This window comes from Ursus maritimus, unplaced genomic scaffold (assembly GCF_017311325.1).
Source record: "Ursus maritimus isolate PB19 unplaced genomic scaffold, ASM1731132v1 scaffold_30, whole genome shotgun sequence".
Taxonomy (NCBI): Eukaryota; Metazoa; Chordata; class Mammalia; order Carnivora; family Ursidae; genus Ursus; species Ursus maritimus.
The window spans coordinates 23,351,630-23,377,571 of record NW_024425564.1 but is presented as its reverse complement, the minus strand read 5'-3'; the positions used below and the strand labels follow the sequence as shown (position 1 = coordinate 23,377,571).

At 42.4% G+C, this 25,942-nt stretch overlaps 2 long non-coding RNA genes across 4 annotated transcripts in view; one reads left to right on the top strand and one right to left on the bottom strand.

Moving 5' to 3' along the window:
- The first annotated feature begins 3,417 nt into the window (after positions 1-3,417).
- LOC103664909 overlaps positions 3,418-25,942 on the top strand; it is a 30,107-nt gene continuing 7,582 nt past the window's right edge. The window contains exons 1-3 of one of the 3 annotated variants that reach the window (XR_005838802.1): positions 3,418-3,626; positions 3,717-5,615; positions 8,508-8,716. This is a non-coding gene — a long non-coding RNA (uncharacterized LOC103664909). Of the gene's footprint in view, positions 3,627-3,716; positions 5,616-8,507; positions 9,319-25,942 lie in introns of those variants that run through there. The other 2 variants (XR_569161.2, XR_005838801.1) reach the window with 2 other exon arrangements.
- On the bottom strand, positions 9,294-19,275 carry LOC103664908. Its single transcript, XR_569160.2, has 2 exons — positions 19,220-19,275; positions 9,294-10,349 (listed from the first exon to the last, which is right to left on the bottom strand). It is a non-coding gene; the product is annotated as an uncharacterized LOC103664908 (long non-coding RNA).

Sequence of the window (25,942 nt, the reverse complement as noted above, 5' to 3'; positions counted from 1 at the left end):
GGTGGCTGCCTTCATATGAACTCGATGGGAATTTCGAGTCAGCATTTTTTGTTGTTCTTTTTAATGTTAATTGATTTAATTTATTTAATTGACGTACAACTTAGATACGGTGAAATTCAAATTCTTTGTGTTACAATTCAGTGGGCTTTGACAAATGGATACACCAGTGTAACCTATACCCCTCATATTTCTGTCACCCTAGAAAGTTCCTTCCTGCTCCATCTAATCAATCTTCATGGTAGGGCAATTTTGAAAAAGGAAAAAAACTAGAATGTTGGCTCTTGGGGAGCTTGCATGATCAAAGCAGGCTGCGTTATGGGACTGAAATAATTGCAAATCAACACCGTACATGACACGATCCAGTACTAAATGGAATGGTTCAGTGTGCTACCAGGACGTGCATTTAGGGAAGTGAAATGCGTTAAAATGTCACCTTGGGAGTTTGTTAACAATGCAGACACCTGGGCCAATCCTAGTAGCATTAAATCAGAATTCCTTGGCATGAGATCCAGGAACACATATTTTAAACAAATGTCCCCAGGAATTCTGATAGGGAGTGGGGGCAGAGATTGGCATAAACCGGGGTTTGGAAAACATTTGTTGTTATGGTTGGACAGAGATCATTATTGATAGATGGGAAAACAAGGGTCAGAGTCATTGAGGGGCTCATTCAAGATCACACGGTAAATTCATGGCATGGCCTGCATTTCCGGGGGAGGAACTGGCAAGGCCAGGAGCACAGTCATTTACACTGGCCCTCCTGTGGGGGGTCCACAGCCCGGGGCTAGCCCCAGGGCACAGCGTCTCCAGAACCCCACCCTGCTTCAGAGCTCTGGGGCCTCTGCGTGTGAGAGAATGTGAGGAAGCACCCACTTACCCCTCCAGCCTCCAGACGATGACAGACCCAGAGCCTTGAAGATTCCTTGGAGACACAAAATCTGCCTCCACCCTAATTCTTCCCCCGTCTCGACAGCAAATTTCTGGGCCTGAGCTGCTTCTCAGGAGCATGGCGGGCTCTCCGCCGGCTGACAGAGAACGGTTGGCCCCACAGCATTGGGCCCGGGAGATGTCTCCTCCCCATTTGCCAAATAAACAAGTAAATCGGGTGCAGGGACAGCTGACAGCATTGACAAATGACCAGGTTGAGGCACATCCAGCCTCCCAGCCCCCTCGGCAGCATTTTGGTAGCACGTCACACAGAACTGTTGTTTCTTTCCCCACCTAGACAAACCCAAGCGGCCGAGAGCTCACTGGAATGAATTGCCTTCCTGGTGAACCTTTGATCTTCAATTTATCTCGGATGCGTGGGCCTCCCATTGATGAGGCTGTGGAGAAAGGCAGGGAGTCAATACTCTCCAGGAAAGAACAGGGTCTCGGCCCTCTGTGCCTCTCCCCTCAATGAAAGCTAACACTGAATGACCAGAATCCTCGAACCTGCTTGGAAGTGGCGACAAGACCAGAACCCAAGGGGAATCAGGACTTGAGAGCAGCCAGGAGGCCTTGACTGGGCAAGAGCCATGACTGGCATCACAGACATTCACCATGGCAATGGGGAAGGGCTCTCCAGCCTCCAGTTTCTTTGCAGCCCCTCTTGCAGTGCCTGACAAGTCTTGTCTACTCCCAATAAGGATAAGTGAGGTGGAATTGCATGCTGAGGTCCGTAGATTCAGCCCAGTAATGCTGGAGAGCCCACTGCGAGAAGAGACGGATTATCAGGGGTCTCCAGTCCCTGTTGGGGTCCTGCTGCCCCGCAACCCTGGCCAGGCCACTTAATCCTCTGAGTTTTCTTATTCGTCAAATGAAAGGTTTGAGTTAAGTTGCCTTTTGGTTCACTGCTGGCATTGAGTTACAGTCCACCCCTCCCAAGCCAAGGACCTTGACTTTGTTTTGTTTCCTCTTGGGTGCAGATACATTGAGTGCACCAGCAAGAAGGGCAAAGGTCTGGCAGTCATTCCAGGTAGAAGGGTAGACACCCGCTTGTGAGGTTCTTGATCTTAAAGCTCTTACCTTTTTCTCTTTGCATCCTTAGGACAAAATACGTGTCAATACATGCTTGAAAAATGGTTGTGCAACCTATGAGAATTAGGCTCCATGTGGCCAATTCCTGCCTTGCCAGTCTACTCAGAGAAACACTGCCTACCCACTAATAAAAATGTAAAAGTAATTGCAATTATTACTGAGTCCCTTGAGATATTTTCAAGGAGGGAGGTCTAATTCACAACCCTGAGAAATTCTCCTTAAAACTCCCATCCTCTTCTCTCCATCTCCCTTCCACACCTGCTGCTGCTCATAAACCTCTTACCCTTGAACCCCCTCTTGAAGCTCACTGTTCCTGTCCTCTGCAAAGACATGGCCCCAGCTTTTTGGGCTCCTTCTCCCTTCCTCTCTTGCTTCTCTCTCAATTTCTCTCACTTTTCTTTCTTTTTCTTCCTTCCTTCCTTCCTTCCTTCCTTCCTTCCTTCCTTCCTTCCTTCCTTCCTTCCTTTCTTTCTTCTTTTCTATAGAGAGAGAAAGAATGTACGTGAGTGGGGGTGGGGGAGGCAGAGGGACAAAGAGAGAGAATCTCAAGCAGACTCCATGCTCAGCACAGATCCCGAGGTGGGGCTTGATCCCAGGACACTGAGATCATGACCTGAGTTGAAATCAAGAGTCAGAAGCTTAACCGACTGAACCACAGGTGCCCCTTCCCCAATTTCTAAATAGCAACCTTAAGATTCATCATTCTAAATACACATCTTCATTGTTCTAACTCTCAGAGACTTACGGACTTCGTTCAGTCCATTGACAATGGAAGCAGTGGGTCCAGTCGCCCTCTGTGTGACCCTGCTTCAATTAAGGAGGGCAGGACTGGGGAGGAAGGACGACACCATGATTCTGCCAGAATGGGGCGGGGGGGGGGGGGGGAAGTGGGCTTGGGAAAGTTTTTACTACCATTTGTTTCAGCTCATTTCTCTTTCTTTAAGTGGAGATCATTAGAGCTCTTGTGAGTTTTCGAAGAAATAGTAAACCATAAAAATTTAGCAAAAGTGTTGGCCCATAGCAAGGAGGCAATAAATATTAGTCGTTATTCTTAATACTACTGTTGCCATTAATTCTCCAAAGTTCCTTTGAGTCCAAATGGCCCGTGAATCTCTAGGTGTTGTCTGGATCCCACCAAAAGCTACCTACCTGAGTAAAAAGTGCACAGGCAACGGGAGTTTACCTGTGACAGTGTCTGGAATGGAAGAGGCCTCATCAAGGGCTTGCTCGATTAAATAATTCATCAATCCTAATTGGGAAGAGAAAGATACATGGAATAGAACTACACAAGAGGAAATAAACATTCAACACTAAATTAGTACTGGGGGATTCCCCGTTCCATGTGTCAAAAGGCAGTTGTCTTTTGTGACACAGGAAAGCCCTTATCAGCTGGCAAGAGACACACCCCACAACCCTGCTGAGGTGAAGGGTGTGGGACAAAAGTCCAGACACAAACCCTAGGTTCTTCCCTGCTGTGCTGGGAGCCATCTTTATGGCCCTCAGCTGAGAAGGTGAAATTTGGTTGCCAGTAATAACTTCAAGGACTAGTTCTAGATTCTTCCAGGTTTAAGGCCAGCCGGGCTGTGTGACTGCAGAAACCCTTTGTGGTGAGTTCTTCACTTCCAGCTGCTTCTCTGTTTGCTCTTTTGTCATGGGTCCTAGTAAAACTCCTCCTCTGTTTATTTGTTTGTCTGAAGGTATGTGAGATTATGTCAGCTCTCAGCCAGGCTCTGCCCTGAAGGACTTTGCAAGGAAAGGAGTCACTTGACCACCCCTGAGCCACCTGGAGTGTCTGGATGTGCGTGGCCCTTCTTCGTTCCTGCCCAAATAAGCAAAAAAGGAAGAAACAAACAAATAAGGAACTTTCGAAAGCAGCGAAGACTGAAAGCCTATGACAGTGGGCGGTTGGAAAATCCGCGCCGCGGAGAAAAAGGAAAGCCCTGAGTGCAGAATAGGACAGATCACCTCCTGTGGGATCGGCACCAGCTCACACCATCTCCTCCGGACTTTCTCCCAGCCGACGGAAAACCCTGGAAATCCAGAAGTTGTGCTCTTTCATTGTGAGTGCAGTGTTTTAAGGAGCCTGGAAGGACTCCTGCTGTGATAAAAACCTACTATCACTCCTTGTCGACTTATCAAATTTCTATTGCTAGGAGATACCAGGCCTAGTGAAGAGAAAAAGTCTTCGAATCTGCAGAGTTTGGAGTCTATCAGTGTCTGATTTACTATTCTGTGAGTTGTGGCAGATGATTTAAGTTCTCGTAGGCTGTCTTTCATTACCTGTAAATAATAATAAATTAAGATAATCATAATACTGTGTAATACAGGGCTATTGTGAACATTGACTTGGAGAGAAGAGATGACAGCGTCTAGCTGAGAATCACCCTCAGTGAAAGTCACCTGTCCATCACCAATTAACAAACTGACCCTTTCAGCCTAACCCTTCACCTCGAATACCCCTAGACTTTCAAGAACCTTTCGGTCGGACTTCACGTGTGCCCTTCCAGAAAGGAAGAAAACCAGTAGCCTGTTAGCATGTGGTGGTCCAGTTTCTGTGGTCAAGTAAGTTATTCAGTAAAAACATGATGTCTGCTCTGGGAGCTTTCTGGTTGTTGTTTGTAACTATGGGAAAACTACAGTCATTGTCATAGGAATAAATATACCAATCCAGACAGATATGTGCAGCCTCTAGGGTTTTATTACGCACTTTCAAATAACTGGAGACACCTGAACCTTTAACCATATAAGAAGAAGAGGTAGAATCCAGAGGCTGGAGTTTTCCTTGACCTTCTTTATGGGCACTTGATGGTAAATCTTGTGCTTCAGACTCCAGACGTATCAGATTCCAATATACAAGAAGCTGAAAAATGAAGCATAAAACAAATAGATCTTGAAGTGGGAATTACTTCTCCTAGAGGCCAAATGTGATACTCTGCCTTAAAGAACTAAAACTAGTTCAGGGGAGAATATACCAACCAGTTTTTAATCTACCATTTACAATATCATTCATTCATTCATTCATTCATCATAAAACAAACATTTACTCTATTTCCGGCATCGTGCAGAATGTTGGGGGTACGAAGCTGAATGAGACAGGAATTAGACATGGTTTCTTCCCTCAAGGAGCCTCTGGTGGGGTCAGGGGTATAAAGCTATACACAGCTAGTGGGTTGAATGTGATAAAGTGGAACAAGGGGGTGTGGGTACTCTGTTGTGACAGTGGAGGGGATGGGAGGTGCCTTATAACAGGGACATTAGGAAAGAAAGGCTTAATAATGCACGAAATCACTTTTGTTTTGATTCTTAAAGAATGAGTGGAGTTTGTTAGGTGGGAAAGAGGAAAAACAAAAATCCAGGTGGAGAGAACAATGTGAAAGTGTAGCGTTCCAGGTAGAACGATACTAGATGAAGCCTCGTATGTGTGTATATGCCAGATCGGACGGGGCGCAGGAAATCCGGGAGCCTGAAATCCACAGTGAGAAGTTTAGAATGCCACGCTAAGAAAGAGGAAGAAACAAATGTTAAATGTAAGAGGGGAGGCCTTAGGTCCAATGAAAGAAGGATGTCTCTCAAGACAAAATTACTGGGACAGTGGGGTAAGTAAGAGAACAGACATCTAACAGCACAGATCATTCCTTCATGAGTCGCAGGACCAGAGACGAATCGCACTGTGTGCTTTCTCAACCTTCCCTCCACACGGGTGTTCATGCGAGTTTTCGAAGGCAGGTTAGAAATTTAACAAGCACATGGGGCGCCTGGGTGGCTCAGTCGTTAAGCCTCTGCCTTCAGCTCAGGGTGTGATCCTGGCGTTCTGGGATTGAGCCCCACATCAGGCTCCTCTGCTGGGAGCCTGCTTCTTCCTCTCCCACTCCCCCTGCTGTGTTCCCTCTCTCGCTGGCTGTCTCTCTCTGTCAAATAAATAAATAAAATATTAAAAAAAAAAAAAGAAATTTAACAAGCACGAAAAAAGTCAACCTTAGTGGCAAGCAGGGGTGGGGTGGAGTGGGGGTGGTAGTTGGCCTGGTGTGAGATGTTATGGAACAAATGCATATTTTTTTCATTTTGGCTTAATTATTAAACACATGCTTTTATTTTTTTCTGATTTCAAGAGTCATACATTTTTTGTGTATAATATGGAAATGAAGCCTTAAAGAAGGATATGAAGTTTTCTATGTGTATTCTAATTTAATGCTGTAAGTTGCTCTTTTGTAATTGGCTTTCTGTTTTTGCCTTTGTGGTTAGAAATGGTTTCCCTTCCAAGAGATCAGGTACAAGTGATTCTCTTACATTTTCTTCTAATTTTTAAATCTGTTTTTAGCTTTCATATTTAATGCAAATCCATATTGAATTTATTTTTATGAATGGTCTTAAGAAAAGTAGAGTCATGGTGCATTTATGAGCCTTATTTTTGTTGTTGTTGTTTTTTTCCCCCCCGTTGACCTACTCATTCCTTCATCTTGTCATTACTTTTGTTCATTTCCTGTTTTTGTAGTTATCAGCAGTAAGGCATGCGTTTCCTGGGTGGTTTTCCTGAAATCATAACAAAGTACTATTGCTAAAGCCATTCCTTCTGGCTCTTGTTATTTGTGTCCCCAAACTGGCTAACGGGGCCTTGCCCTTTGCCCCACGGGCCACCTCCTTGAGTTTTTGAGCTGTTGCTAGGAGCTTACAAATTCAAAGCATGGCCTGTAGAAAGTGCCCCCATTCAGGTCCCTCTGAAGGTCTTTTAGCAACTGTCAGGCATCGGTCTGGCTCATCTCTGTGTTGACTGCCTGAGGACCTTCCAAGCTGAGGAGAGGGTGGGACTATCCCGATAGATTATTACATGCCCACCCCTTGAGCAATACAGACATTTACTCATTCCTTAAGCAAACATAGCGCTCCAGATACAGTCCCTGCCCCCAAGGTACTCACTGGCCCTTCTAGAATGTTCCAGAGGAGCCACTGAGTACACCTACCTCTTGAAAAAGACCTCATGGGCTGACATCATGGGAATCTGCCCAATCTCATTCAATTTATTCAACAAATATTTGTTAAGCTCCTACTGTTTGCCAAGAACTGTTCTGGGCGCTAAGATACAAGAACTGCAGAAGCTGGCTGCTGAGTGGAAGACAGATAAATAGGCTGTTACACTTCGGGGTGATCGGGCTCAAGTAGGTGAAAACTCAGGCCGCGGATGCTACGGATTTCTAGGCTATTCGTCCACCTGCCAAGGATTTATCAGGTATTTTAACCAAAGCATGTCTTTGGTTAAAATATTCAAAGTCATAGCCATTCTGATTGTCATCCAGTTCCCCTGAGACTCTTCAGTGTTGCTCTAAATGCCCTCGAGACCCACCTCTGAGAGTTACAGAGGAAGTCAGCTGAGGTTGATGAATGAATGGATGAACACATGGTTCAAAGAACTGAAAGTAGTAAGGGATGAGGGAATGATCTGGTTCTCTCAACCAGGAACTGCCTCGGGTCACTGGGCCTCACAGCAGTCAACGCCAAGAGCAGCCGCCTGGGAAGAGATAACACAGGCCAGGCACCTTAGAAATTTCCTTTCCTTTTATCCCAGTGACCCAAACCCGTGGGCCCCACTGCTGTTTGTTTTGGCTTCTTTGCCCTGAAGCCTAGGGCAGCTCTTGTGTGGGGAGCTGCTTAGTTGACAAATCTTTTAATGGACGAATTAGCTAGGTTCTTCTGTGGTCACCTGATAGGTCAGACAGCCTTCAGCCACACACACACACACACACACACACACACACACACACACACACAAAACTGGAAAATAAGCTCCCCGAATTGCAAGTAATCAAATCCCGATCATTCTATGATAAAATCGTGGAATAATCGGGGCTCCATCTGTCTGTCCATTCTCATATTAGGAAAGGGAGAGAAAGACAGAGAAGGAAAGCGAAATGCAAATTACGAATTTAACCACCTTTCAGCAGTCTTCCAAGCAGGTCTGCTGTAGGAAATGAAGATGAGGTTTTGATATTGGGTTTGGGTTTTTTTTTCCCCTCCCTCTCTCTGGGGCCCTGGTGATGAGTCATCAAGAGTTGATTTCAGAGCAGATCTTTGCTTCTTCACAATCCCCTCGAGATGGTCTGTTACGTCCTCTTTTTCCCCCAGTAACTACTTCAAAACGTGCTGTAGGGTCTCCTTCGCAGCTTTAACACTTGAACCTTCTTCCCCAAAGAAATAACTCCCTTAGTGTTTAAAAATTCACATTTCTAACTACATAATATCACCATTCTGGCATGAGGGTTGGGGTGAGGTGGGAGGGGATGATGTAGGCACTTGAGCTCTTCCTGTTGCTACCCTGTCTGTTCTCATCAATCTTTGACATTTTCATTTAATCCCTTGACTCCAGTCCGCCAAGCATTTGTTGAGATACAGTGTCATGCACTCTTACCATTGTCAAAGGTAATTAGAATCTCATTTGGGGAGGCTTTCTACTTTCTTTCAATTAATTACTGATTGGACTATCAACTCTACTCAAGGCTGTATGTGGGCTTCTGTGAGAGAGAAAATGGCCAAGAGGAATGTTTCCAAGATACCAAAGGTCTACATTTGCTTCATGTTTCTCAAGCCTCAGTTTCTTCAGAGGTACAGTGAGGATCCTCTCCACCTTACGATGCTGTGTAAGAATGGGGTGACCTACGGAAAAGGCCTTCTACTGAGCTGAACAAGAGGAGGCACTCCACAACTGGTAGGCATTAGCATGATCCAATATGTCATTTGTAATATTTTATTCTTTATGATTTATTTTGTAGCCCAAGTATCTTTGATCCTGAAAAAAAAAAAAAAAAGGATCCAAGCCACTGCTATGCTTTTTCTCCTAGCTGGGGATACAAAGTAGCAGGAACAAGAGAGAAGGAAGTTAGGAGCAATTCCCTAGTGAAGAAAAAAATAAGTGAATTCTAAGTCCACATTGCTAGTCCACCTGGCTGCTTTTTTTATATGTCATACTTATTCCCAAATCCCTGCTTAGCTCCACTACTTTCTTTTCCTTTTTCCTCTCCCTCTTCCTCATTCTCTGCTCTGCTCCTGGAGTTGTCACAACTATAATTTCTTCTCTATGCTCCCAGCCTAAAGAACCTGAGAAGGGAGCTACCTGAACCCCACGCATAGGCCTGGTGCGTGCACGACACCACACACTTGCCTGCATTGCCTTCCCAGGGCCCCTGGCCAGGAATTCTATTGTCCAGAGGCCACTTGTGCATCCTCAGATAAGGGGCCAGGCCCATCTTCTCCCCTATGTCTCCCTCCAAAAGGCTTGTTTGATTAAAAAAAAAAAAAAAAAAAAAAAAAGCATATCATTGATGTATAGTGTGCCAAGCCAAAAATAAAAGAAAATGGACGAGACTTTTTGGAAACAATCCCCCACCACTGCTGTTATGAATCCTTGAAGGAAACTTCAGTTGCTGGTGAGGTTTTCACTCTGTTTCAAGTTTCTCTTCATACTCTATGGTCTCTCCTCCATACAACCTCATCCATCCACCATCATCCATCCATCTCTCTATCCATCCATTCCTTCCATACTTCCTCATTAATTACCTCTCCTGTTCCAGGTACTACTGTAGGCTTTGGAGACCCAGAATGACAATGCTGACAAATCTCCTGCCCCATGGGATTTACATTCTAGCAGGAGGTGGGCGCAAATCATAAACAAACATACAAACTCTGTAAATTAAAGACTGGCAGGTCAGGGGTGGGGGTACCACTGAAGGAATGCTCAGTCAAAAGGGGAGACAGGCATGTTACCAACAAAGCAGATGGCACTTGAGAAAAGACACCGAAGAAAGGAAAGATGAGTTAGGTGAACTGCTGAAGGAAAAGCATCCCAACAAAGTAAACAATAAATGCAAATGTCCAACATGAAATAGGGCTTTGAGTGTTCAAATGATAAGGGGAAGCAGATGAGATGGCAGCAGGGTAAGAATGAGGAGAGCGGCAAGGAGCCAGGGACCTGTCAAGTGGAGACATGTCGGCCATGATTAGGGAAGCGGATTTGTTTTAAAGGAAATGGATGCTATTACAGAGTTTTGAACGGAGTTTGGATGCAATCTGACTTGTGTTTTAAAAGGATCGTTTGGGCTAGGTTGGGGAGAAAGGGCCATTGTGGAGCAAGGTGGAAAGAGGGAGACGAGTTGGGAGCCTATTTCCACAGTTGAGACAATTGACAAAGTTGGAGGTCATTAGTGAGTGGGAAGTCCATGCAGGCTCATTTGCTCACCCTGTCCTCTCATCAATCCAGACAGAACTTCAAGTGGGGTTTCCAGTTCTTCAAAAAGATACACGAAGCCATAGTAATCATTTCACTGAAGATTCCTTTGGGAGGCCTGAAGAGGGGGGACCATTTATATCACTATCACAACAAGCCATGCTGACAGTGTCATGTGACCATTACACCCTCCCATGCCCCTGCTTGGTAGATAGCTCTCTTTTCCCTTCCAGGTCCCTGCTCCCTGCTCCCTATAGACTGAAGATTTCTTTCCTCCCTACCATACCCATCACTGCGCTGGCTTCTACTCCCAGAAAGCACATAATCAATTTCCCCATAGTGTTTGGAAAATAAATTGCCCTTTGGTTGACAAGATCTACTCTCCCCTTAAGGTGTTGTTGCAACCGTCCATTGGTACTTGAGTATGTTTTTGCAATCTGTCAACTTACTCCAAAAGGAATTCTGCCAGTTGAAATTTTCTACATTTCCTCATGCCCATATTTAACAAATATTTCTTTGAGTCTTATGGCCATGACTCTGTTTGCTCATGAGGATTTCCTCCAGGAGACCACACTTCTTAAGAACTGGCTAATCACCACACCCTCGGCATTAGTAGCACTGTCCGTCACCTAGCAAATATTGAGGGAATAGAACCGAGCGGGCAGAAATCTTACTCTCTTGTGATGAGCCACACGATACAGATGTGGAGCTGACTAGTTGCTGTTTTTTCCTGCATTTTATAAACTGCATGCAAACTCATAAACCATTATCTCAAAGTGGAGTACAGAAGTTTAAGGATCAGTAGTTCTTGCCTGAGATAGTAATAAAATCCTCACCTTCCTTCTTCTCTCCCTTCCTTTCATTCCTGGATAGTTTGCACAGTTTCTGAGCCTTCCTGTCACTTTGCCAATTAAATCGCCTGCAGTATTCTGGGGGGCAAGGGGAAGGCATATTAGTGTTCCGTGGAGAATGGAAACTTCTCAGGGGTGGGGAGCTAGTCTCTCCACGTGCTGTTCTGCACCTGGGATGTGTTTCTCTTGGTGCGGCTCCAGGATATACACTTTCCATTGCAATTTGTCTAATCACACTGAGTGGACTATGGATGAATTGCTTAATTCAGTAGGTCCCTCTGACCTTCAGCCTCTGGTTACAGAGCCGTGGACGAAGGGTGCACAGTAATGACTGTGGATAGGCTGTCATGTGTTCTACTTCGCTATTTCCTGTTACCAGCTCTCTGGATGTAGCTGGGAATGGAGGGTGGCCACGGGGCAGCAGCCCCGTGAGCCAAAGAGCTGAACTCAGACTAACACAGGAGCTCACTGTGAGCCAGATCTTTGAAAAAGCAAGCTGCAAAGCATGGCAGATCCGTGGCATCTAGGCTGCTCTCTGTATAACGCAACCATTAAAAATCTAGTGTCTCAATAGGACTCTGTGTGGTTTTCTACACTAAATAAAAAACAAGAAGCCTCCACAAATCATTGAATTCTATGCTAACTAGACTACGAGCTACATGAGGGCTAAAGGCTGGGTCCAATCAGTATGCCCCAGAACAGTCTTGCACACTGCCTGTCTCGGCAGGTGCCGAAATAGCTTTTCTGAGTGAATGAATAAATCATGCCTTCCTCCAGGCTGTGTGCTTCCTCCAGGCTGGCTTTATCTTGCTAATTGTTGAGAAATTATGCTTCATCATGTTCTTTAAGATAGCAAGGGACTGGAATCTCACGACATTCTTCAGTCTTCCCATCGAAGGCCTAGTAATTCCTCCTGCGGGAAGTCTTTATTATTCTCTTCTTGGTCTCAGTGGCTAATATATGCTTAAAGATTGTCACACCAGTCCCCCATTCCCATTCCTTTTTCTTAAACCACTTAAAAGAAGAAATACCTCTAATTCCACCAGCAAAATCCTAATTAGATGCTTGGATCTTAAAGGCGTAATGAGAGAGCTGTTGTTACCACCCCCTCCCCCCGGATGTTGACAAGGTCCCTCCTCAGCTGTGAATCTCCCACCAGGAGCTGGCAGGGCTCCTACCACCCAGAAAGTGACAGACAAACCCACAGTAGAGGTCTTGCCCTCGGGGTACTGCGAACGAGGAGACAAAGGCAGGGCCTCCTCCAGAGGAGTGAGATAACCTGTCCTCCCTGTCCGTGTTTCCTAACCACATCCTTGGTGAAGAAGCAGAAAGAAGTGGAGTCTCAATTAGTCACCATATGCACTTGGTGTGTATCTGCTGACCTTATCTTTATGATAATTTCAAAGTAACCACTGGAAGGGTAGATACCCACCCCCACCCCCACCCCCACTCCATCTCCTTTGCTAGAGTGCAGGAGAAAAGAGACCAGTAGGGTGGGAAAAGAAGACATAATTGATCTGGGCTTCCTTCCCCAATGAAGAGATCCGCGTTCCTAAGTCCAGATCTTGTGAGAAATAAAAAGGAAATTACTCCCCTCTGATTGACTGCCGAGTGGGTACACCGCGGTAAGCAAAGATTCCAGCCTTCTAGTTTACAGATCGTTTCTTTCCAATTCAGAGTCACGCAGTCCTGTTTGGCAAGCTGGGCTCTTGGCTGAATAAAGGGTAATACTAGGCTAGCAAATACTGTCTGTGGCCTCCTTAAGCTAATTTAATAAATTCCGTGCTCATGAATCATACCTGGGACACGCCTAGTGCCTGGTTCCTGAGCCCCATAGAAACAAGTCACTAGGCACTGCCTTTCACTCTTTTGTACTACTTCTGTAGATTGACCTCTTCATTTGAGATGGGTTTCCCCTCCTTAACTTAAAGTCTCTAAGAGGACTTCATTCACAGTCACCTAACTGGGAGGCAGATACGTGAAGGTTGTGACCACGAGCACGTGGAGCTGGCTGGGGTCCTACTTCCGGGTCACTCATCTGTGACTGGGATCTAGTGATGTCCTGACCTTAGCCCTGGTTCAACCAGAACTCTTAAGACTCCAGTAATTTTAAGACTTCTGAATCTCCCAAAACCAGGATATCTATAGAAAAAAAATCAAATGAATAATTAAGGAGAAAAAAATTTAAATGATTGTCAAAAAGATGAAGACATTGTATTTCATCCACTCACGAGGTTTTCATAATTTATGAGTCCGAAACGCTTTTTAAAGGGAAACTGAGAACTGCTGTAACCCTCTTGTACAGTGCAGATCACAGCTGTACATGCCCACACATAGACACATAATTTATTTAAATCATTTGAATTGGAATATACTTAAAAAACATTTCCTCACTGACTATTCAAGTCTCAGTGAAAAAGCCTCAGGACTCAAGCATGGTGATAAATCATCCAGCTAAATATTTGCATCAGACAACTAGAGCAAAAATAACAAAAATAAATGCCAGCAACCCACATCGGTCTAACTCGTAGCACTTCCCTGTCTGGATAAATTGGTTGTAAGCCTTGCATCTTGTCCCCAAATGACTTTGGAAGATACAGATTTCTACTGATAATTGGTTTTAAAAAATGCTGAGTTTCATATATAAATTTTTAAAGATAGATTTACTTATTTGAGAGAGAGAGAGAGAGAGAGGAAGCAGACTCCTGGCTGAGCACGGAGCCCAAAGCGGGGCTCAATCCCAGGACCCTGAGATGATGACCTGAGCGGAAACCAAGAGTCAGACGTATAGCCGACTGAGTCACCCAGGCGCCCCAAGTTAAATTTATTAATCAAGACTATAGCATACTCAATTTTCTTTATCTTTTCAGATTTTTAAACCAAATTTGAGGTTATGCTTTCAGAATAGCCATCATGAACATGACTTTGGTGACTCAGGGATGTGTCCTATTCTGTGGAGCATATCCTGGGAAGGATCTTGCAGAATCAAAGACCACACAGTCCTCAGAGTGCTACCCCAGGGCTCAGCACAGTGCCCCACAGCAGTGGCCAGTCACAAATGTAGAAATGGAAGGATGGTTTTGAAAGAATACCCAAAGTAAATGAGTTGATGTTTGAACTAGCTAACTTCAAAAAGCATAACATCACTGTATATTAACTTTGGGGACACACATTTCAAATGCCCTTGTCTTTGACAAGTAGTGGGAGGCTCAGGGAGAGGCTTTATAAAGAGACCTATCCGACAGCAGGTGGCACCTACATTTCACTCTTTCATCCATGTATTCGTTCAGCAAACATTTATTCCTGACGCTACCACGGTAAGTCATTGTGACAGGAGATGTGGCAATGTGTAAGATTCACTCACTGCCTTCCCGGGATTAGGGAGATAATACATATATTCTTCCTTTCCCTTCCATTCCTTTGTGATTTGCTTGGTAGCCACCAGAATTTTTTGATTAAAAAATAAACAAATGAAGACTGAATTTGCTGTGGGTATTTGTTCATATTCCCTTAGAAGAGGGTTTTTCAATTTCAGCACCATTAACATTTTGGACCAGATAATTCTCTGTTGTCCTACTCATTGGATATTTAACATCATCCCTGGTTTCTACCCACTCTATGCCAATAGCACTCTCTCCTCAGCCATAACAATCAGAAGTGTCCCCGGGAGAGCATAAGCATCTTAATGGAGAGCCATTGAGTTACCAGGGGTGGGCAACAGGAAGTGATGTGGATGGCTGAGTAGGGAAAGAGCTAAGAGAAATTAAGGAATTAACAGTGTGTGTGTGTGTGTGTGTGTGTGTGTGTTTTAATAGGTGGTAGAATTTCAGTTGCCTAATGATTTTTTAACACCACTTTGAAACATTTGCTTCCTGTTAGGTTATAAAATGTAGCAAGAGATCATTGCAAAAACATATCTAGACAAGCTACATAATTATGGTTTAAAGAAACCCAGAACAAGGTTTAAAGAACTGTAGAGCAAGAAAACCTAAATGAGATGAATTTCAGGAGAGAGGGGCCCATGACGGCTTCAAGCCTTGGCTGTGGGTGGGGAATAGAAGAGTCTTCTGTGATGAGGTGGGGAGAAGTCAGTTGAACTTTTGATGGACTTTTGATGCTCACTGGTTGGCTGGGATGGTGAACTGGAGACTTAAGGAGCCCTAGAAACAAATCAAGTTTGCACTCACTCTCCAATTCTTGCTTTGGGCTGTGACCCGTACACAAGGATGATACACATAAGACTGGGGACAAGAGAGTCCTGGGAGATATGAGATACATGGGGCCTTTGATTAGTACAAGGAAGAAGCTGTCAAAGACTGGAGATAGGGCAGGAGAGCTGATAGACTCCCAACAAGGCATCTAGGCTTCCACTGGAGGCAGAGTAGAACTGCAAGGCGTACCTCTGAGATATGCTAGGACTTCACTAACAGCCTAAGGCTGGGATCAGGACAGAAGAACTAAAGTAACAACAGAGTCTCAGCCCACCTCCACTACAAAATTTACTGACCAAACCTCTATACTAAGTTTGACAGAAGAGGAGACATGCCCTCTTCTCGGTGTAAAAGAACTGGTCTGGGTCTGTAATATTCTTATTAATACACGTGTCTGGCATTAAATCTAAAATTAAGAAACACTGAAAATCTAAAATTAAGGAACATATGAAAAAGCATGAAAGCAAACCCGCAAAAATATTATCAAAGAATAATAGTTACTATAACCAGAGCTCAAGAAGTACTGGTATTTTCAGAAAGGGTCTTTAAAATTCAGAAAGGGTCTTTAAAATTTAAAATCAAAGAATAATAGTTACTATAACCAGAGCTCAAGAAGTACTGGTATTTTCAGAAAGGGTCTTTAAAATTATATATACATACTTAAATATATATCATATACAGATATAATACATGTATATGTATATAATCCTTAATGATATATTAGCAGTTAAAATCCAGCAACACACAAAAAGTCATAATTAATAAATAAAAATCATGTCCAAGTGGGATTTATCCAGAAATGCAAGATTAGTTTAATGTGTGAAAGTGAGTCAATGTAATTTGAATGAATGAATTTCTTAGAACAAAGAAGAAAATAATTATCTCAATAAATGCAGAAAGTGAACTAGATGAAATTCAACACCCATTCATGACAAAAACTATCAGCAAACAGAAATAGAAGAAACCTTTCTCCATCTAATTACAAGCTATTCTTCAAACTAACGACACTGAATGCTTTTCCTCTAGGATGGGGACTAAGGCAAGAACGTCGACTCCTGCTTCTATTTTGCAATGTGCTAGAAGCTGTGGCAATTTCATAAGAAAAGTAAATGCAATAAAAAGTGTAAAGATTCTAGAGGAAGAAATCAAACTGTTATCAATGAAAACAATTTTGTGCATAGGAAACACTATGGAATCTGCACAAAACTAATAAGTAAATTTAGCGAAGCCTCAGGACACAAAGTCACTATACCTAGGGTATGAACTCTACCCTAACAATAAAAAGTGGCAAATATAATTTTTAAGACATTACCAAAAATAACTAGGAATAAATATAGTGACAGGTGAGCCGGATCTCTATACTTTGAAAACTATAAAACATTGTAAAGAGAAATGAAACCTATATAAATGAGAAGACATACTATTTTTATAAGTTGGTAGGCTCATCATGTGAAGACATCCATTCTCCCTAAATTGATGATAAATTCAACCTAATCTTAATCAAAACTCCAGCTGAGTCTTTTAAAGAAAATGACAAGCCAAATCTAAAATAAATAGAGACATCCAGGGGATTTGGAATAACCAAAACAATTTTAATAAAGAAAAAAAGTTGGAAGACTTACGTTAACCAATTTTTTAAAGAGATTGTATATATTTATTTTTGAGAGAGAGCGAGAGAGTGCAAAAGTGGGGAGGAGGGACAGAGGGAGAAGCAGACTCCCCACTGAGTGGGAAGCCCCGTGTGGGACTCAATCCCAGCACCCTGGGATCATAACCTGAGCTGAAGGCAGATGCTTAACCAACTGAGCCACCCAAGTGCTGCCACATTAACCAATTTTAAGACTTACTCTGAAACTACAGGAAATGAGATCATAGTCTGTGGGACTGAAGGGGGTCCAGAAATAGATCAACGGAACAGAACAGAAGACTGAGAAGCCTGCCTACTGACTTAGTAAATATACCAACTGATTTTCAACCAAAGCACCAAGTCATCCTAATAAGGAGATTAAAGTCTTTGAACAAATCTTTTGAACAGCTTGGACACCTGAGTATTTGGGGGGAAAATTAATCTTGATTTTCTATCTCATACTATACACAAAAATTAATTTGATATGGGTCATAGACCTGAATGTCAAAACAAAATATAAACTTTGAGAAAACGTGTGAGAATATCATCGCCATTGAAAAGGCAAAGGGTTTCTTTTTTTTTTTTTAAAGGAATTTTTTTTTTAAAGATTTTATTTATTTATGTGACAGAGAGAGCCAGCGAGAGAGGGAACACAAGTAGGGGGAGTGGGAGAGGAAGAAGCAGGCTCCCAGCAGAGGAGCCTGATGTGGGGCTCGATCCCATAACGCCGGGATTACGTCCTGAGCCGAAGGCAGACGCTTAACGACTGTGCTGCCCAGGCACCCCAAAGGGTTTCTTAAACAAGACATAACAAGCACTAATCATAAAAGAATAAATTGCTGGTCAAACTTCACAAAAATTAATAATTTCTACTCACCATAGATCATGATGAAAAAATGAATTATCAAGCCACAGACTGGAAAATATCTATGTAAAACATACATTCGATAAAAGATTCATATCCAGAACGTATATAAAATTCTTAAAACCCCAAAATTTTTAAAAACAGCCCGATTTAAAAATAGGCAAAAGATTTGACAGACATGTCGCCAAAGAACAAATTGCCAATAAGCTCGTGAAAACGCACTCAGCATCACAGATTATCAGGCACCTGCCAACTGATAACACAAAAGGATGTGGTTTCACATTAACCAAGATAGCTGAAATAATAAAAAGTGAAAATACCAATATGGGTATTAATTTAATACCAAAATTAAAATACTGGCGATTCCATATATGAAGCAATCAAAACTCTTAGGTATTGCTAGTAAAAGTGTAAAATGGTTGAACTATTTGGGAAAATTTTTGGAAATTGCTTATAAAGTTACCATATATCTGCTTATGGTCCTACAAGTCTACTTACACAAGAGAAATGGGAAAAAAAAAAAAAGAGCACGCAAAGACTTTTACAACAATGTCCACAGCAGTCTTAATAATAGCTGCAGACTGAATGTAATCCCATTGTGCCAGTAGAGGAGAATTGATCAGCTTATGATGATGTATTTATGCAATGGATACTGCACAGGAATAACGTGGAACAAACTTCTGATGCAAACAATGACATGGACCACCTTCGAAAACATCACGTCGAGCAAAATTACCCAGACCCAGAAGATACATCGTATGCCTCCAATTTATAAAGGCAAAACTAATTTATGATGAAAGAAATCAGAAAAATGGTTTCCTCTAAGTTCCATTGGGGGTAGAATAGAGAGAGTGTGGGGGGGGGGGAGGTACTGGCTGAAAAAGGATGTGACTTATTTTTCTAGGGGATGAAGATAGTCTACACCTTGGTTTAGATGAGTCTATGAAGTTGTCAAATCCCACCAAGCTATAGAATTAAAGTCTACATTTTAACTGCATAAAAATTACACTTCATAAGATTTTTTTTAAATATAAAAGATGCATAATTTATAAAACTGCTTGAAAAACCAAAGGCAAAATCTCTGAAAACGTTTTTTGGAGGAGCACAAAACAAAAATTTCCCAAAACCAATTGGCTGCGACACTGTTACAACCCAACGAAAGACTGAATCTTTGCATGTACTCCCTCTATCCTTCTGCACAAGCCTTTTGGTATTGCAATTGTGCCTAGTTTCGCAGAGATGCTAGTTCCTTGGGCCCTGGATCAGAGTCATGGAACTGACCAAGTGGAAAGACCAGGGAAATTAACAATGAGAATACGCAGCTTGGTCTTGGAGTCAAGTGTCCATCAACAAACACATACTGCCAATTGAGGCTCATCATTGCCTTTAGTTCCAGGTCACTGGTGGAGAGAAATATACTCACAGGGCACCTACTTCTGTTAAAGAGTTCAGGAAGTGAAATTCTGCAAGCTGCTCAAGGCCGATCAGCAACCACAAAGAATTGCGTCCACCCAGGCCCGTCTTTCTGTATTTGCTGACGGGCATGAGCAAGCAAAGAAAGCTTCGAGTGAGACCCAAGCATTAGTAAGAAATTAGAATTGACACATCAGTGTGGAGTGGGTGGGGAAGGAGGGAGTGGGGACAGCATCTCCCATGTCAAGCATATTTCCCACTAGCTACAATGCTCCGTATTCTCTGATGTGTCTCTTCCCATGGAGGAAGTTCTCTGTGAAAGAGGGGGAGGTAAGCTAGCTCGTGGGAAAAAAAGGTCTCTCAGGCTCTGAGCAGTACATTGGCTTGTGCCCAAGTCATGTCCTCAAGGTGTGCCATGAGAGATGAAATCACTTGGCTCACTTTACCATCTTCAGGATAGCGTCAGGACCTGACAAAACCAGGCAACACGCACAAGGAAACGACTCTGAGGCAGGACGATGGCACTGGAGGAGCGCTCCGGATGCAGCCAAGATGGGGACCTTCTGCGAGAAAAATGCTCAGGAGGCCTTGGCTCGGAAGAGGAAAGCTAGGTTTTGCAACAATGAAGGGAACTGCAAGGAGCAAAAATGCACATCCGATACCCAGGCCAGACCAAGACATATATGGCTCCTAGAGTCCTGCTACAAGCCCGACGTCTCTTTCAGACTGTACATATTTGCTCAGCATTTATTTGGTGAAGAAAGGGGACAAAAATGCTTTTTGGGAGGAGGAGGTAAACTTTCTTGAAATGTAACACACACACCACATATATCATAATGTACAGCTCCAAGAATTCCAACAAAGGGAACACACCCATGTTTTCAGCACCCAGACCAGGAAATAGAACATCAGAAGTCCCTCAGGCTCTCTGCTAGTCGTGGCCACCCCCCAAAGGGAGTGACTTTCTTGATTCCTAGCATTGAAACTGCTTTTTTAAATTCATGAGCTTGTAAAGCTCCTTATGTGAACGTCCTACCAAATTGATCATTTCAACGTACTTGGAATAATCTTTCATTTCATGGCTTCTCTGGTTGCCCAGAGCTGCAGAGCCATTTTTATTCACACTCTTCAGTAGAGGTCAGCAACAGGCCTGTAACGAGAAAGCATTATTCCCTGGAAAGAACACCCTGTCTTGCCTTCTTTGGGTTCAGAATGTCAACTGCCTGTTACTGCTGACTTTGGGTGATTGTCAGGTGGCTGGACTCAGGGATGGTTAGCGATCTGTCATTGCCCGAGTAACATATTTCGTGCACAAAAATAGCAGAGATAGGTTGAGGCTAGGACATTTTTTATTTCTACTGAAGGGCACTATCTACTTTAGCAGAAGTAGAGCAAAGTTCTGTTTTGCCAGTGATGAAAAGAGTTGCTGGTGGGAACCTGAGTTAACGAGTGTTGTTTTTCTGATTAATTGCAGGGACGTGTTAGCACCGTTTTCTTAGAGGCTGGTATCCCACAGAGATGCCCTGTCTCTTATCTCATATATGTATTGCAAATATATTTTTTTTCTATTCTGTAGCTTGACAGACCTTACTCTCTTCTGAACTGAACCTTTGTACGGTTCTCAGTTCAGGCTTGTAGTTTAAAGCCAAGAATGGGAGAGATTCCAATCATTCTCCCCAAAATATGGGGTTGGGATTGTCATTTCAATTACCAGACACTGAAAGAGTGCGCTTTCTACATGTTGAACACACGGAGATAAAAAACACCCAGTCCCTCCCCTACAAGAACTCACTGTCAAGTGGGGAATGAGATGTATAAACAAATACCAGAGTAGAGACAGCAAAGCCCTTTTGCCTTGAGGAGTCCAGGAAGATCTCATACAATAGAAAATATTTGAAGGGAGTCTTAAAGAATAAATAAAATTTCACCAGCAGAACTGTGAAGAAAGGGCATTCCACTCCGAGGAAGCAGTACACGAAAACCCAGGATGAAGAGAAAGCTCGCAGTCAGAGTGAAGAACAGCTAACATAACATTTTTTTGCAATTATAATCCAAAGGACACCTGTATCAGAACCACTCAGATGCTTGCTCAAATGAAGTTTTCTGTGTCCCGCCACGTCCTACATCATCATTTCTGGGGTTTGTGACCTAGGGATGTTCGTTTTTGGCAAGCTTTACAGGTAATTCTGTTGCAGAAAAAATTTGAGAAACATTGCCCTAAAATAGCACCTCAAATAGGAGGTAGATGTCAGAGGGTGAAGATAAAACAGGAGAAACAAGTTGGAGGCACACAGTGCAAGGTTTGCGTCAAGTATTGAAAGCTGGTGTCTGGAGTGTTCTTTTATGTGGGATGTTCATCTTTACTGTCACACTGTGTGGCAGGTCCTGTTATCTCCAGTGTTATGTATGAGTAGATAGAGACTCGGGGAGGTAAAATAGCTTTCGAAAGGTCGCGTAAGTGGTGGATCCATGATTTGAATCCGGTATGCATGAATCCAATGACCATGCAATTCCCATGCATTTGGGCCAATTTCCTTCAGACATTTGTGCTGACTTGGCTCCCCCATCTTCCCATATTCTCCCTGTAAGCAGGGACTCTCTCAGTTGGGTGCAATGATTGGATAGAATTGAACCGCACCTGCAGATCCCCATTCCATCCAGAGAATGAGCCGGCTGGGGCCCTTTGTGCTTCTGACTGGTGATTCCGTGAGTCCAACTTCCATGCCCCAGACCCTTATCCATTGGTAGCACCGTAAAGATTTGATTTGGATTCTTTCTGAGCACTTGTTTGATTTCTGGTGCTATCCTCTTTTGGTTTCCTGGTCTGACCATTGAATGGTCTCTGTAAAAAGTTGATGGTTTATAGACATCTTGTCTCTGTTGGTCGAAGGATAACTGAGAATTTGGTTAATCTCGTCTCTTTGTCTTTTTTGAGCTCAAATCAACTAAGAATTTCATGCCAACCAGGACGTGACTGTCTGGACTGGTGGGTTTTGTATTTCTGGGTTTATGATTGACCTATAGCTGAAATTTAGAATTGAAACTATAAGCTTGCTGTGTGTGAGTCTGTATGCTTATACACCTGTAACTTAGAAAGGCCTTTGCCTCTCCTTATGTGAGTGTGTAATATTTTCCTATCTCTTGATAGTATTAATAAACTAGATTAGAATCTCTCTTAAAAGAGCTCAGTCTGATTGGCTTAGATGTAAATAAGCACTTATATAAATTGAATATTCCTAAAATTCCCAGAACTAAAAAATAAATTGGATCTTTAAAACTTTCAGTGTGGAGAAAGAAAGAGAGATTCTTATAGAATCCAATTCAGAAGAAAGAAAGAAAGAAAGAAAGAAAGAAAGAAAGAAAGAAAGAAAGAAAGAAAGGAAGGAAGGGAGGGAGGGAGGGAGGGAGGGAGGAAGGAAGGAAGGAAGGAAAAGAAAGAAAGAAAGAAAGAAGGAAGGAAGAAAGAAAGAAAGAAAGAAAAAAAGAAAGAGAAAGAAACCCAGAAATAACTTAAGAATTCGAGTTCACATAATCTGGGAAAGTTTTGACAAGAAATCCTATTTTATTAATTTTGGTTTCATGAAAACAGCTGTTTTCTCTGATTTATTGGTGTTAAATATAATGTAAGCATAGATTTTTATTCTACTCATGTATGTTCTTTCTCAACTTCACAGATTTACTGATTGAATAAGCTAACATGACTTCTAGTAAATGTTTAAGACTTTGAAAAATGTTACCTGTGTTTTACCCATTTGATTCACTATTCTGAAAAATTGTATTTCAGCAACAATTATGTTTTGCAGTATGTCAGCTTGAAGAGAATTTGCAAGATCTTTAAGAAACGTAAAACTTTGAACCTTACTATACTGAGTAAATGAATGGATATTCATTTCATAGCTAGATCATTATAATTTTGCCTTTTCTTTTTATGTAGTCTACAGGTGCCATATATATATATATGTATATTTTTTTAAAGGTCCCTGCAAAATCACCATGATTTACTCTTTCCTCTATGCAAAAAAAGAAGTACTAGAAATAATTAGGCATATTTGAAGTGTTCCATTGATAAGTTAGCACACCAGAAGAGATGCTTAACTTTCCCTAGGTAGGATGTGTACAGATAAAATGTCATAAATATTTCAGAAATTGTGTGTTATATGAGACGTTCCTGGAGAATCGTCAGTACCCTTTTATCCCTGACATGTTTCTGTTTATCAGAGTCCTACTACTACTGCTTTGTCTAATATTAGGCAACAATACTGAGGTGCTATCAGTCATAATTTCTGGTATTTTTTAAAAAATAGTAACTTGATCACAATTTTACTTCTTTAATTGAATCTGGCATCTTTGGGACAGTGATTTTCAGTTTGGGATTCACATCACTCGCCTATGGGTCTCATTAACACATAGATGTGTAGGACATACTCCAGACTTATAGAATCTCTTTCTTTGATATTCTTTACATATTCCTGAATATTCTCACTATACATCAGGTATACTATATTCATGGCATATCATGTCAGGATTCTCACAGTTATATCTGAAGATGTTTTTTCATCTGCAAAGATAATGTTCACCTATTTTTATAAATTAGATGTAATATCCGTTCTTCTTTGACGTAGAAGTAGCAATTATGTTTATAATTACTTTGTCTCAAACTTTTTGGATTGATTTTATTATCTTGTTTTGCATGTTACATGAACAACCATGTTTTTTGGGTCAGTTGCAAATTCTTATAATGAACAATCCTCAAATATTTCACTACTGAAAATTATCAGTAATAAGTTTACCACAGCCATTTAAAATCTTTTTTTTTTAAGATTTTATTTATTTATTTGACAGAGATAGAGACAGCCAGCGAGAGAGGGAACACAAGCAGGGGGAGTGGGAGAGGAAGAAGCAGGCTCATAGCAGAGGAGCCCGATGCGGGGCTCGATCCCACAATGCCGGGATCACGCCCTGAGCCGAAAGCAGACGCTTAACGACTGCGCCACCCAGGCGCCCCTAACCATCTAAAATCTTATGTCATCTACATATAGCTCTTTGTTTTACTCTGATGCTTCCCTGAAGCTCTTGCAATCAGCTACAGGCCAGAGTACTTCCTCTCCAACACAGAAGTACTTTGGGGTATAGAGTTCTGGTGGCTTCACTTAAACAAGCGGGCTGAGATCATACCAGTGGACTGAGTCAGGATTTCTAGAACTCTAGCTGAGAAACAGATGGGCTCATGAGACTACTACTCCAGACAGAGAAGAACAAGATTTAATTACATAAATGAGCTGATGAAGAACTACTGTGCTTTTGTCTGGAATGTGGTTTTTCTAATATCCTATTTTCTGAGGAATAAAGAAGCCCTTACTTTTTCCTCTTCTACTCTGTATAACTGGTAATTTAGTAGATGCTGTTTTTGTCAACTGAAAGATTTGCAAATGATATCTTACTCTTGCCTGATTATCCAGAATTCCGAAACTCTGGTTGAGTATTTCTATTTTCGTGGCAATGATTGAGCATAGGTTCAATAAGGATCTGTCCTTGTTACCATGACATAATTGAAAATAGGGGTTATGCAACCAAGGCTTTGCCTGGAATGTCCTATTTGAGAATGCTGCTTATTTAATCAGATATGACTAGACGCTTTGAAGAAATTGAGGTTAGCTTTATGGATCCAGTGTTTACAAAGCTGTCATGGGCAAACAGCCCTGACACTTGGCTTATAAATTCCCGGCCTTACAGGTGAGTAAGAAAGGTCACTTCCAGGAAGGCCCATGAGTCTCAGAGTATTTAGGTGACCTCAAGAAGAGAGGAATTTGCCCAAACGTTTAGCTACTACAGCTGAAATCTGGTAGCAACTTCTCAGCTTGACATCCTAACATCAAGAGTCTTTTTAAAAAGTTCAATCTGAAATTCCTTATGAAAATTTCCAGGAAGCAAGCTTAAAATGGCCTATATGGTAAATTACCATTCCTGCTATGCCCATCTAGATAACTATGCCAAATTTAACTAAACCAGCCTGATTTTGTGATCAAGAATAGCCTTTCTTTGAGATTATCTTTGACCCAAAATGGGGTGACTGTAGAGGGAAATTTTGTATCTTAATAAAAACTAGATGTCATGTAGCAGGACCCTTCCAGGTTACCAGATTCTGACCCCGGCCATTGTCTTTGAGCTATTTTAGATAGAGATCTTTTTAAATTGTGGATAACTGTTGCATGTGCAAACTCTATCTTGCCTGGTGGCTCTTTTAATTGACTTGCTCCCCAACTGTGGAAAAATCTGTTGGCGGTATCTATCTGTAAACTGAACTAGCTCCTGTTACCTTTTCAAATTGTCAATCTTTATCAGATTTTCAGTCTTCCAGATTCCTTCAATATCTTACTATAGTCCTTCAAACTAATGTTTCCAGTTTTTCTTCTGGCTGCCTGACTCGGTGTCACTGAGAACTAGGACCTAACTCTCCGGGTCCCTGTGAGGACTCTTAAGTTGCTTGGCAGCTGGCGCTTTTTCCTAGGATCCAAAGAAGCACTGTGAGTTAAGGCCCGTGGCTTGACATGGGCCTCGAGGAACTCAGTGCCACAGCAGGCCAGTCATAGGTCTGATGCTCCCTGAAAAGGCACCATCTGGACCATTAAGTAAGCCTGGTAGAATGCTAGGATCATGCACGGCCTGGGGACAGCATGATCAGAAGCATCAATATGCTAGCTCAAGAGCTGCTAGAAACTCAACAAGCCGTGGTGCCTAACGATG